This window comes from Salvelinus alpinus, chromosome 11 (genome assembly GCF_045679555.1).
Source record: "Salvelinus alpinus chromosome 11, SLU_Salpinus.1, whole genome shotgun sequence".
In the NCBI taxonomy this organism is placed as follows: Eukaryota; Metazoa; Chordata; class Actinopteri; order Salmoniformes; family Salmonidae; genus Salvelinus; species Salvelinus alpinus.
The window spans coordinates 9,612,082-9,622,809 of record NC_092096.1 but is presented as its reverse complement, the minus strand read 5'-3'; positions in this window follow the sequence as shown (position 1 = coordinate 9,622,809).

Sequence of the window (10,728 nt, the reverse complement as noted above, 5' to 3'; positions counted from 1 at the left end):
CCTGAATCTACTAGACTCACTCAGTAACTCCTGAATCTACTGGACTCACTCAGTAACTCCTGAATCTACTGGACTCACTCAGTAACTCCTGAATCTACTGGACTCACTCAGTAACTCCTGAATCTACTAGACTCACTCAGTAACTCCTGAATCTACTAGACTCACTCAGTAACTCCTGAATCTACTAGACTCACTCAGTAACTCCTGAATCTACTGGACTCACTCAGTAACTCCTGAATCTACTGGACTCACTCAGTAACTCCTGAATCTACTGGACTCACTCAGTAACTCCTGAATCTACTAGACTCACTCAGTAACTCCTGAATCTACTAGACTCACTCAGTAACTCCTGAATCTATTAGACCCACTCAGTAACTCCTGAATCTACTAGACTCACTCAGTAACTCCTGAATCTACTAGACTCACTCAGTAACTCCTGAATCTACTAGACTCACTCAGTAACTCCTGAATCTACAGGACTCACTCAGTAACTCCTGAATCTACTAGACTCACTCAGTAACTCCTGAATCTACTAGACTCACTCAGTAACTCCTGAATCTACAGGACTCACTCAGTAACTCCTGAATCTACTAGACTCACTCAGTAACTCCTGAATCTACAGGACTCACTCAGTAACTCCTGAATCTACAGGACTCACTCAGTAACTCCTGAATCTACTAGACTCACTCAGTAACTCCTGAATCTACTAGACTCACTCAGTAACTCCTGAATCTACTAGACTCACTCAGTAACTCCTGAATCTACTGGACTCACTCAGTAACTCCTGAATCTACTAGACTCACTCAGTAACTCCTGAATCTACTGGACTCACTCAGTAACTCCTGAATCTACAGGACTCACTCAGTAACTCCTGAATCTACTAGACTCACTCAGTAACTCCTGAATCTACTAGACTCACTCAGTAACTCCTGAATCTACAGGACTCACTCAGTAACTCCTGAATCTACTAGACTCACTCAGTAACCCCTGAATCTACTAGACTAGACTCACTCAGTAACTCCTGAATCTACTAGACTCACTCAGTAACTCCTGAATCTACTAGACTCACTCAGTAACTCCTGAATCTACTGGACTCACTCAGTAACTCCTGAATCTACTAGACTCACTCAGTAACCCCTGAATCTACTAGACTCACTCAGTAACTCCTGAATCTACAGGACTCACTCAGTAACTCCTGAATCTACTAGACTCACTCAGTAACCCCTGAATCTACTAGACTCACTCAGTAACTCCTGAATCTACAGGACTCACTCAGTAACTCCTGAATCTACTAGACTCACTCAGTAACTCCTGAATCTACTAGACTCACTCAGTAACTCCTGAATCTACTAGACTCACTCAGTAACTCCTGAATCTACTAGACTCACTCAGTAACTCCTGAATCTACTAGACTCACTCAGTAACTCCTGAATCTACTAGACTCACTCAGTAATTCCTAAATCTACTAGACTCACTCAGTAACTCCTGAATCTACTAGACTCACTCAGTAACTCCTGAATCTACTAGACTCACTCAGTAACCCCTGAATCTACTAGACTCACTCAGTAACTCCTGAATCTACAGGACTCACTCAGTAACTCCTGAATCTACTAGACTCACTCAGTAACTCCTGAATCTACTAGACTCACTCAGTAACTCCTGAATCTACTAGACTCACTCAGTAATTCCTAAATCTACTAGACTCACTCAGTAACTCCTGAATCTACTAGACTCACTCAGTAACTCCTGAATCTACTAGACTCACTCAGTAACCCCTGAATCTACTAGACTCACTCAGTAACTCCTGAATCTACTGGACAATATCATACCTACAGGACTGTACTGACAGGACAATAAACAAATTACTTGCACAGCTGCAGCCTGCCACTGGTATCCAGCCACTGGTTGCCTGCCACTGGTTGCCTGTCACTGGTTGCCTGCCACTGGTTGCCTGCCACTGGTATCCTGCCACTGGTAGCCTGCCTGCACTGTCTGAGCATAATTCAGTTAGACTCAGTCAGACAGCAGCAAACCACAGACTGCTTTACTGAGATATTCTCCACCAACACGTATGGCACTATGGCCTCAGAGCCTATAGGAAACATTTCTCCTTCTCTCAGAACTGACTGACTGGAGGAAACAGTTCTCCTTCTATAATCAGTGACTGACTGACTGGAAGAAAGGCCCTATGTGGGTATCAGTTACATCAGCAGTATGATGACAAGTAATCCCCTTTGTGGTTGGACAGAAATAACTTGTATCTCTCTCTGTCAGTTGATCATTTAACCCTTCGTAAAGAATTGATCAAATCCATCCCAATAAACATTTTGACAAACCATTTTGGATAACAACATTGATTGACAACATTAATAAAGTATTGCCATTCCATTGTTTTCTATTATTCTATGATACAAATATTGTATTTCATTTAATCTATAAGACAAAGATAAAATAACATAAAGATAAGATAACATGAAGATAAGGTTACGTAAAGATAAGATTAAGATAACATAAGTTAAGGTGTAGATAAGATTACATAACATGAAGAACATAAAGAATATATTAGATTAGATAAAAGATAAAGATAAGATAACATAAAGATAAAGGTGAAGATAAGATAACATAAAGATAAGATAACATAAAGATAAGATAACATAAAGATAAGATAACATAAAGATAAGATAACATAAAGATAAGATAACATGAAGATAAAGGTGAAGATAAGATAACATAAAGATAAGACAACATAAAGATAAGATAACATAAAGATAAGACAACATAAGATAAAGGTGAAGATAAGATAAGATAACATAAAGATAAGACAACATAAAGATAAGATAACATAAAGATAAGATAACATAAGATAAAGGTGAAGATAAGATAACATGACATAAAGATAAGATGACATGACATAAAGAATAGATTAGATCAAGATAAGAGATATACTTTCATTTTGGTAGAAATAGCTGAGTCTTACACAGCATCATACTTCCTGTGGGAAATTCAGAAAGTGTAGCAGCCACAGAGACACTTTTACCTTGGTAAGACAATTCACTGTGGTTTGGAAATAACTTTGCTGCTAGACACCTTCAATTTCTAGTAATGCTTACAGTGTGAAAACTCAGACTCTCACTGTATCCCAAATCTCACCATGTTAACTATATAGTTCACTACTTTTGGCCAGGGCCCATATCATAGTGCACTATGTAGGGAATAGGTTGCCATTTGGGACACAGAATTGGGGATGTAAATTTTCAATTTTTACAAGAACTCTCCTATATATCACACCAACTCAGCCCAGGTTACCTCCTATATATCACACCAACTCAGCCCAGGCTACCTCCTATATATCACACCAACTCAGCCCAGGTTACCTCCTATATATCACACCAACTCAGCCCAGGTTACCTCCTATATATCACACCAACTCAGTCCAGGTTACCTCCTATATATCACACCAACTCAGCCCAGGTTACCTCCTATATATCACACCAACTCAGCCCAGGTTACCTCCTATATATCACACCAACTCAGCCCAGGTTACCTCCTATATATCACACCAACTCAGCCCAGGTTACCTCCTATATATCACACCAACTCAGCCCAGGTTACCTCCTATATATCACACCAACTCAGCCCAGGTTACCTCCTATATATCACACCAACTCAGCCCAGGTTACCTCCTATATATCACACCAACTCAGCCCAGGTTACCTCCTATATATCACACCAACTAAGCACCGGTTACCTCCTATATATCACACCAACTCAGCCCAGGTTACCTCCTATATATCACACCAACTCAGCCCAGGTTACCTCCTATATATCACACCAACTCAGCCCAGGTTACCTCCTATATATCACACCAACTCAGCCCAGGTTACCTCCTATATATCACACCAACTCAGCCCAGGTTACCTCCTATATATCACACCAACTCAGCCCAGGTTACCTCCTATATATCACACCAACTCAGCCCAGGTTACCTCCTATATATCACACCAACTCAGCCCAGGTTACCTCCTATATATCACACCAACTCAGCCCAGGTTACCTCCTATATATCACACCAACTCAGCCCAGGTTACCTCCTATATATCACACCAACTCAGCCCAGGTTACCTCCTATATATCACACCAACTCAGCCCAGGTTACCTCCTATATATCACACCAACTCAGTCCAGGTTACCTCCTATATATCACACCAACTCAGCCCAGGTTACCTCCTATATATCACACCAACTCAGCCCAGGTTACCTCCTATATATCACACCAACTCAGCCCAGGTTACCTCCTATATATCACACCAACTCAGCCCAGGTTACCTCCTATATATCACACCAACTCAGCCCAGGTTACCTCCTATATATCACACCAACTCAGCCCAGGTTACCTCCTATATATCACACCAACTCAGCCCAGGTTACCTCCTATATATCACACCAACTCAGCCCAGGTTACCTCCTATATATCACACCAACTAAGCACCGGTTACCTCCTATATATCACACCAACTCAGCCCAGGTTACCTCCTATATATCACACCAACTCAGCCCAGGTTACCTCCTATATATCACACCAACTCAGCCCAGGTTACCTCCTATATATCACACCAACTCAGCCCAGGTTACCTCCTATATATCACACCAACTCAGCCCAGGTTACCTCCTATACATCACACCAACTCAGCCCAGGTTACCTCCTATATATCACACCAACTCAGCCCAGGTTACCTCCTATATATCACACCAACTCAGCCCAGGATACCTCCTATATATCACACCAACTCAGCCCAGGTTACCTCCTATATATCACACCAACTCAGCCCAGGTTACCTCCTATATATCACACCAACTCAGCCCAGGTTACCTCCTATATATCACACCAACTCAGCCCAGGTTACCTCCTATATATCACACCAACTCAGCCCAGGTTACCTCCTATATATCACACCAACTCAGCCCAGGTTACCTCCTATATATCACACCAACTCAGCCCAGGTTACCTCCTATATATCACACCAACTCAGCCCAGGTTACCTCCTATATATCACACCAACTCAGCCCAGGTTACCTCCTATATATCACACCAACTAAGCCCAGGTTACCTCCTATATATCACACCAACTCAGCCCAGGTTACCTCCTATATATCACACCAACTCCAGGTCGACTGGTAGTGAGTAGACACATTATGTTTTTCCTGTACTGGTCCCCTGTGGAATCAAACCCACAACCCTGGCTTTGTAAGCACCATGCTTTACCAACTGAGCCAGACAGGGCACTTGATAAGGAACAGGCCACTTCATCTTCTCTTGTATTCCAAGCCCTTCATCATGCACTGTGTTCCACTCTGGCCAATGCAGTTCCTCTCTACACGTCCTCCATTGCAGATGGTCCTGAAAACGCTGTTAAGGCTGTTGTCAAAGTTATTTCAGGTAAAAGAGATAAGAGGCTGTTGAACAAGTGGATATGTTCCAAATGGCACCTTATTCCCTATTTAGTGCACTATTTTAGAACAGGACCCATAGGGGTAGTGCACTACTTTAGACCAGGGCCCATAGGGGTAGTGCACTACTTTAGACCAGGTCCCATAGGGGTAGTGCACTACTTTAGACCAGGGCCCATAGGGTAGTGCACTACTTTAGACCAGGTCCCATAGGGGTAGTGCACTACTTTAGACCAGGGCCCATAGGGTAGTGCACTACTTTAGACCAGGGCCCATAGGGTAGTGCACTACTTTAGACCAGGGCCCATAGGGGTAGTGTACTACTTTAGAACAGGACCCATAGGGGTAGTGCACTACTTTAGACCAGGACCCATAGGGTAGTGCACTACTTTAGACCAATGCCCATAGGGTAGTGCACTACTTTAGATCAGGGCCCATAGGGGTAGTGCACTACTTTAGACCAGGGCCCATAGGGCAGTGCACTGCATTAGACCAGGGCACATTGGGTATTGCACTACTTTAGACCAGGTCCCATAGGGGTAGTGCACTACTTTAGACCAGGGCCCATAGGGTAGTGCACTACTTTAGACCAGGGCCCATAGGGTAGTGCACTACTTTAAACCATGGCCCATAGGGTAGTGCACTACTTTAGACCAGGGCCCATAGGGGTAGTGCACTACTTTAGACCAGGGCCCATAGGGTAGTGCACTACTTTAAACCATGGCCCATAGGGTAGTGCACTACTTTAGACCAGGGCCCATAGGGGTAGTGCACTACTTTAGAACAGGGCCCATAGGGGTAGTGCACTACTTTAGACCAGGGCCCATAGGGCAGTGCACTGCGTTAGATCAGGGCACATTGGGTAGGTCACTACTTTAGACCATGGCCCATAGGGTAGTGCACTACTTTAGACCAGGGCCCATAGGGTAGTGCACTACTTTAAACCATGGCCCATAGGGTAGTGCACTACTTTAGAGCAGGGCCCATGGGGTAGTGATATACTTTAGAGCAGGGCCCATAGGGTAGTGCACTACTTTAGACCAGGGCAGTTGTACAACTGAATGCATTCAACTGACAAGGTAATGGAGGTGGTAGGTATTTAGACATGATAATGTTGGGTAGTGGAGGTGGTAGGTATTTAGACATGTCTCTGGGTAGTGGAGGTGGTAGGTATTTAGACATGTCTCTGTGTAGTGGAGGTGGTAGGTATTTAGGTAGTGGAGGTGGTAGGTATTTAGACATGTCTCTGGGTAGTGGAGGTGGTAGGTATTTAGACATGATAATGTTGGGTAGTGGAGGTGGTAGGTATATAGACATGTCTCTGGGTAGTGGAGGTGGTAGGTATTTAGACATGATAATGTTGGGTAGTGGAGGTGGTAGGTATTTAGACATGTCTCTGGGTAGTGGATGTGGTAGGTATTTAGACATGTCTCTGGGTAGTGGAGGTGGTAGGTATTTAGACATGTCTCTGGGTAGTGGAGGTGGTAGGTATTTAGACATGTCTCTGGGTAGTGGAGGTGGTAGGTATTTAGACATGTCTCTGGGTAGTGGAGGTGGTAGGTATTTAGACATGTCTCTGGGTAGTGGAGGTGGTAGGTATGTAGACATGTCTCTGGGTAGTGGAGGTGGTAGGTATTTAGACATGTCTCTGGGTAGTGGAGGTGGTAGGTATTTAGACATGTCTCTGGGTAGTGGAGGTGGTAGGTATTTAGACATGTCTCTGGGTAGTGGAGGTGATAGGTATTTAGACATGTCTCTGGGTAGTGGAGGTGGTAGGTATTTAGACATGTCTCTGGGTAGTGGAGGTGGTTGGTATTTAGACATGTCTCTGGGTAGTGGAGGTGGTAGGTATTTAGACATGTCTCTGGGTAGTGGAGGTGGTAGGTATTTAGACATGTCTCTGGGTAGTGGAGGTGGTAGGTATTTAGACATGTCTCTGGGTAGTGGAGGTGGTAGGTATTTAGACATGATAATGTTGGGTAGTGGAGGTGGTAGGTATTTAGACATGTCTCTGGGTAGTGGAGATGGTAGGTATTTAGACATGATAATGTTGGGTAGTGGAGGTGGTAGGTCTGTAGACATGTCTCTGGGTAGTGGAGGTGGTAGGTATTTAGACATGTCTCTGGGTAGTGGAGATGGTAGGTATTTAGACATGTCTCTGGGTAGTGGAGGTGGTAGGTATTTAGACATGTCTCTGGGTAGTGGAGGTAGTAGGTATTTAGACATGTCTCTGGGTAGTGGAGGTGGTAGGTATTTAGACATGTCTCTGGGTAGTGGAGATGGTAGGTATTTAGACATGATAATGTTGGGTAGTGGAGGTGGTAGGTATGTAGACATGTCTCTGGGTAGTGGAGGTGGTAGGTATTTAGACATGTCTCTGGGTAGTGGAGGTGGTAGGTATTTAGACATGTCTCTGGGTAGTGGAGGTGGTAGGTATTTAGACATGATAATGTTGGGTAGTGGAGGTGGTAGGTATTTAGACATGTCTCTGGGTAGTGGAGGTGGTAGGTATTTAGACATGTCTCTGGGTAGTGGAGGTGGTAGGTATTTAGACATGTCTCTGGGTAGTGGAGGTGGTAGGTATTTAGACATGTCTCTGGGTGGTGGAGGTGGTAGGTATTTAGACATGTCTCTGGGTAGTGGAGGTGGTAGGTATTTAGACATGTCTCTGGGTAGTGGAGGTGGTAGGTATTTAGACATGATAATGTTGGGTAGTGGAGGTGGTAGGTATTAGACATGTCTCTGGGTAGTGGAGGTGGTAGGTATTTAGACATGTCTCTGGGTAGTGGAGGTGGTAGGTGTTTAGACATGTCTCTGGGTAGTGGAGGTGGTAGGTATTTAGACATGATAATGTTGGGTAGTGGAGGTGGTAGGTATTAGACATGTCTCTGGGTAGTGGAGGTGGTAGGTATTTAGACATGTCTCTGGGTAGTGGAGGTGGTAGGTATTTAGACATGTCTCTGGGTAGTGGAGGTGGTAGGTATTTAGACATGTCTCTGGGTAGTGGAGGTGGTAGGTATTTAGACATGTCTCTGGGTAGTGGAGGTGGCAGGTATTTAGACATGTCTCTGGGTAGTGGAGGTGGTAGGTATTTAGACATGATAATGTTGGGTAGTGGAGGTGGTAGGTATTAGACATGTCTCTGGGTAGTGGAGGTGGTAGGTATTTAGACATGTCTCTGGGTGGTGGAGGTGGTAGGTATTTAGACATGTCTCTGGGTAGTGGAGGTGGTAGGTATTTAGACATGTCTCTGAGTAGTGGAGGTGGTAGGTATTTAGACATGATAATGTTGGGTAGTGGAGGTGGTAGGTATTAGACATGTCTCTGGGTAGTGGAGGTGGTAGGTATTTAGACATGTCTCTGGGTAGTGGAGGTGGTAGGTGTTTAGACATGTCTCTGGGTAGTGGAGGTGGTAGGTATTTAGACATGATAATGTTGGGTAGTGGAGGTGGTAGGTATTAGACATGTCTCTGGGTAGTGGAGGTGGTAGGTATTTAGACATGTCTCTGGGTAGTGGAGGTGGTAGGTATTTAGACATGTCTCTGGGTAGTGGAGGTGGTAGGTATTTAGACATGTCTCTGGGTAGTGGAGGTGGTAGGTATTTAGACATGTCTCTGGGTAGTGGAGGTGGCAGGTATTTAGACATGTCTCTGGGTAGTGGAGGTGGTAGGTATTTAGACATGATAATGTTGGGTAGTGGAGGTGGTAGGTATTAGACATGTCTCTGGGTAGTGGAGGTGGTAGGTATTTAGACATGTCTCTGGGTAGTGGAGGTGGTAGGTGTTTAGACATGTCTCTGGGTAGTGGAGGTGGTAGGTATTTAGACATGATAATGTTGGGTAGTGGAGGTGGTAGGTATTAGACATGTCTCTGGGTAGTGGAGGTGGTAGGTATTTAGACATGTCTCTGGGTAGTGGAGGTGGTAGGTATTTAGACATGTCTCTGGGTAGTGGAGGTGGTAGGTATTTAGACATGTCTCTGGGTAGTGGAGATGGCAGGTATTTAGACATGTCTCTGGGTAGTGGAGGTGGTAGGTATTTAGGTAGTGGAGGTGGTAGGTATTTAGACATGTCTCTGGGTAGTGGAGGTGGTAGGTATTTAGACATGTCTCTGGGTAGTGGAGGTGGTAGGTATTTAGACATGTCTCTGGGTAGTGGAGGTGGTAGGTATTTTGACATGTCTGTGGGTTGTGGAGGTGGTAGGTATTTAGACATGTCTCTGGGTAGTGGAGGTGGTAGGTATTTAGACATGTCTCTGGGTAGTGGAGGTGGTAGGTATTTAGACATGTCTCTGGGTAGTGGAGGTGGTAGGTATTTAGACATGTCTCTGGGTAGTGGAGGTGGTAGGTATTTAGACATGTCTCTGGGTAGTGGAGGTGGTAGGTATTTAGGTAGTGGAGGTGGTAGGTATTTAGACATGTCTCTGGGTAGTGGAGGTGGTAGGTATTTAGACATGTCTCTGGGTAGTGGAGGTGGTAGGTATTTAGACATGTCTCTGGTGGTTGAACCACAGCTGGTTACTGTTAGTGCTCACGTTCCATGATTGTCTATCTATTGCACAGGGTGACAAAGTATGGTTACCATATACAGTACAATTCCCATATAACATACACAGTGCCGTAAAGTACTTAAGTAGAAATACTTTAAAGTACTACTTAACTTCAGGATCAGTGTCCTCTCCGTGGACTGCTGAGCGTATGCTAATTAGCGATTAGCATGTTGTTGTATGTAACAAGAACATTTCCCAGGACATAGATATATGGACAGAAAGCTTAAATTCTTGTTAATCTAACTGCACTGTCCAATTTACAGTAGCTTTTACAGTGAACGAATGGTGTGCTATTGTTTGAGGAGAGTGCACAGTTAGATTAACAAGAATTGAAGCTTTCTGTCAATATATCAATATATATAAAATGGTTCTACCTGCAACCAAAAACGGTTATTCGTGGGACAGCCGAAACATCCTTTTAGGTTCTAGAGTTCTAGGGTTCTACATGGAACTCAAAATGGTTCTACCTGGAACCAAATAGGTTTCTAGATACCAACCTTGTTCTTCTTCACCTCACTCACCAAACTGACTCACTCACCCCGCTCCCCCACCCCCGTAGTGGCCCTTCCAAAAAATCCCTCCAAAATGACCTGATCTGAGGTAGCTGGAGGGGGGGGTATTGAGGAAGAGCCACCCATTTAGGAGCAGAACACCTCTGATTTAAAGGAAACCTACCGAGAAGAGGAACCCACAAACCCCAAAACCTCTGTAACCTCTAACCATCATCGTTGT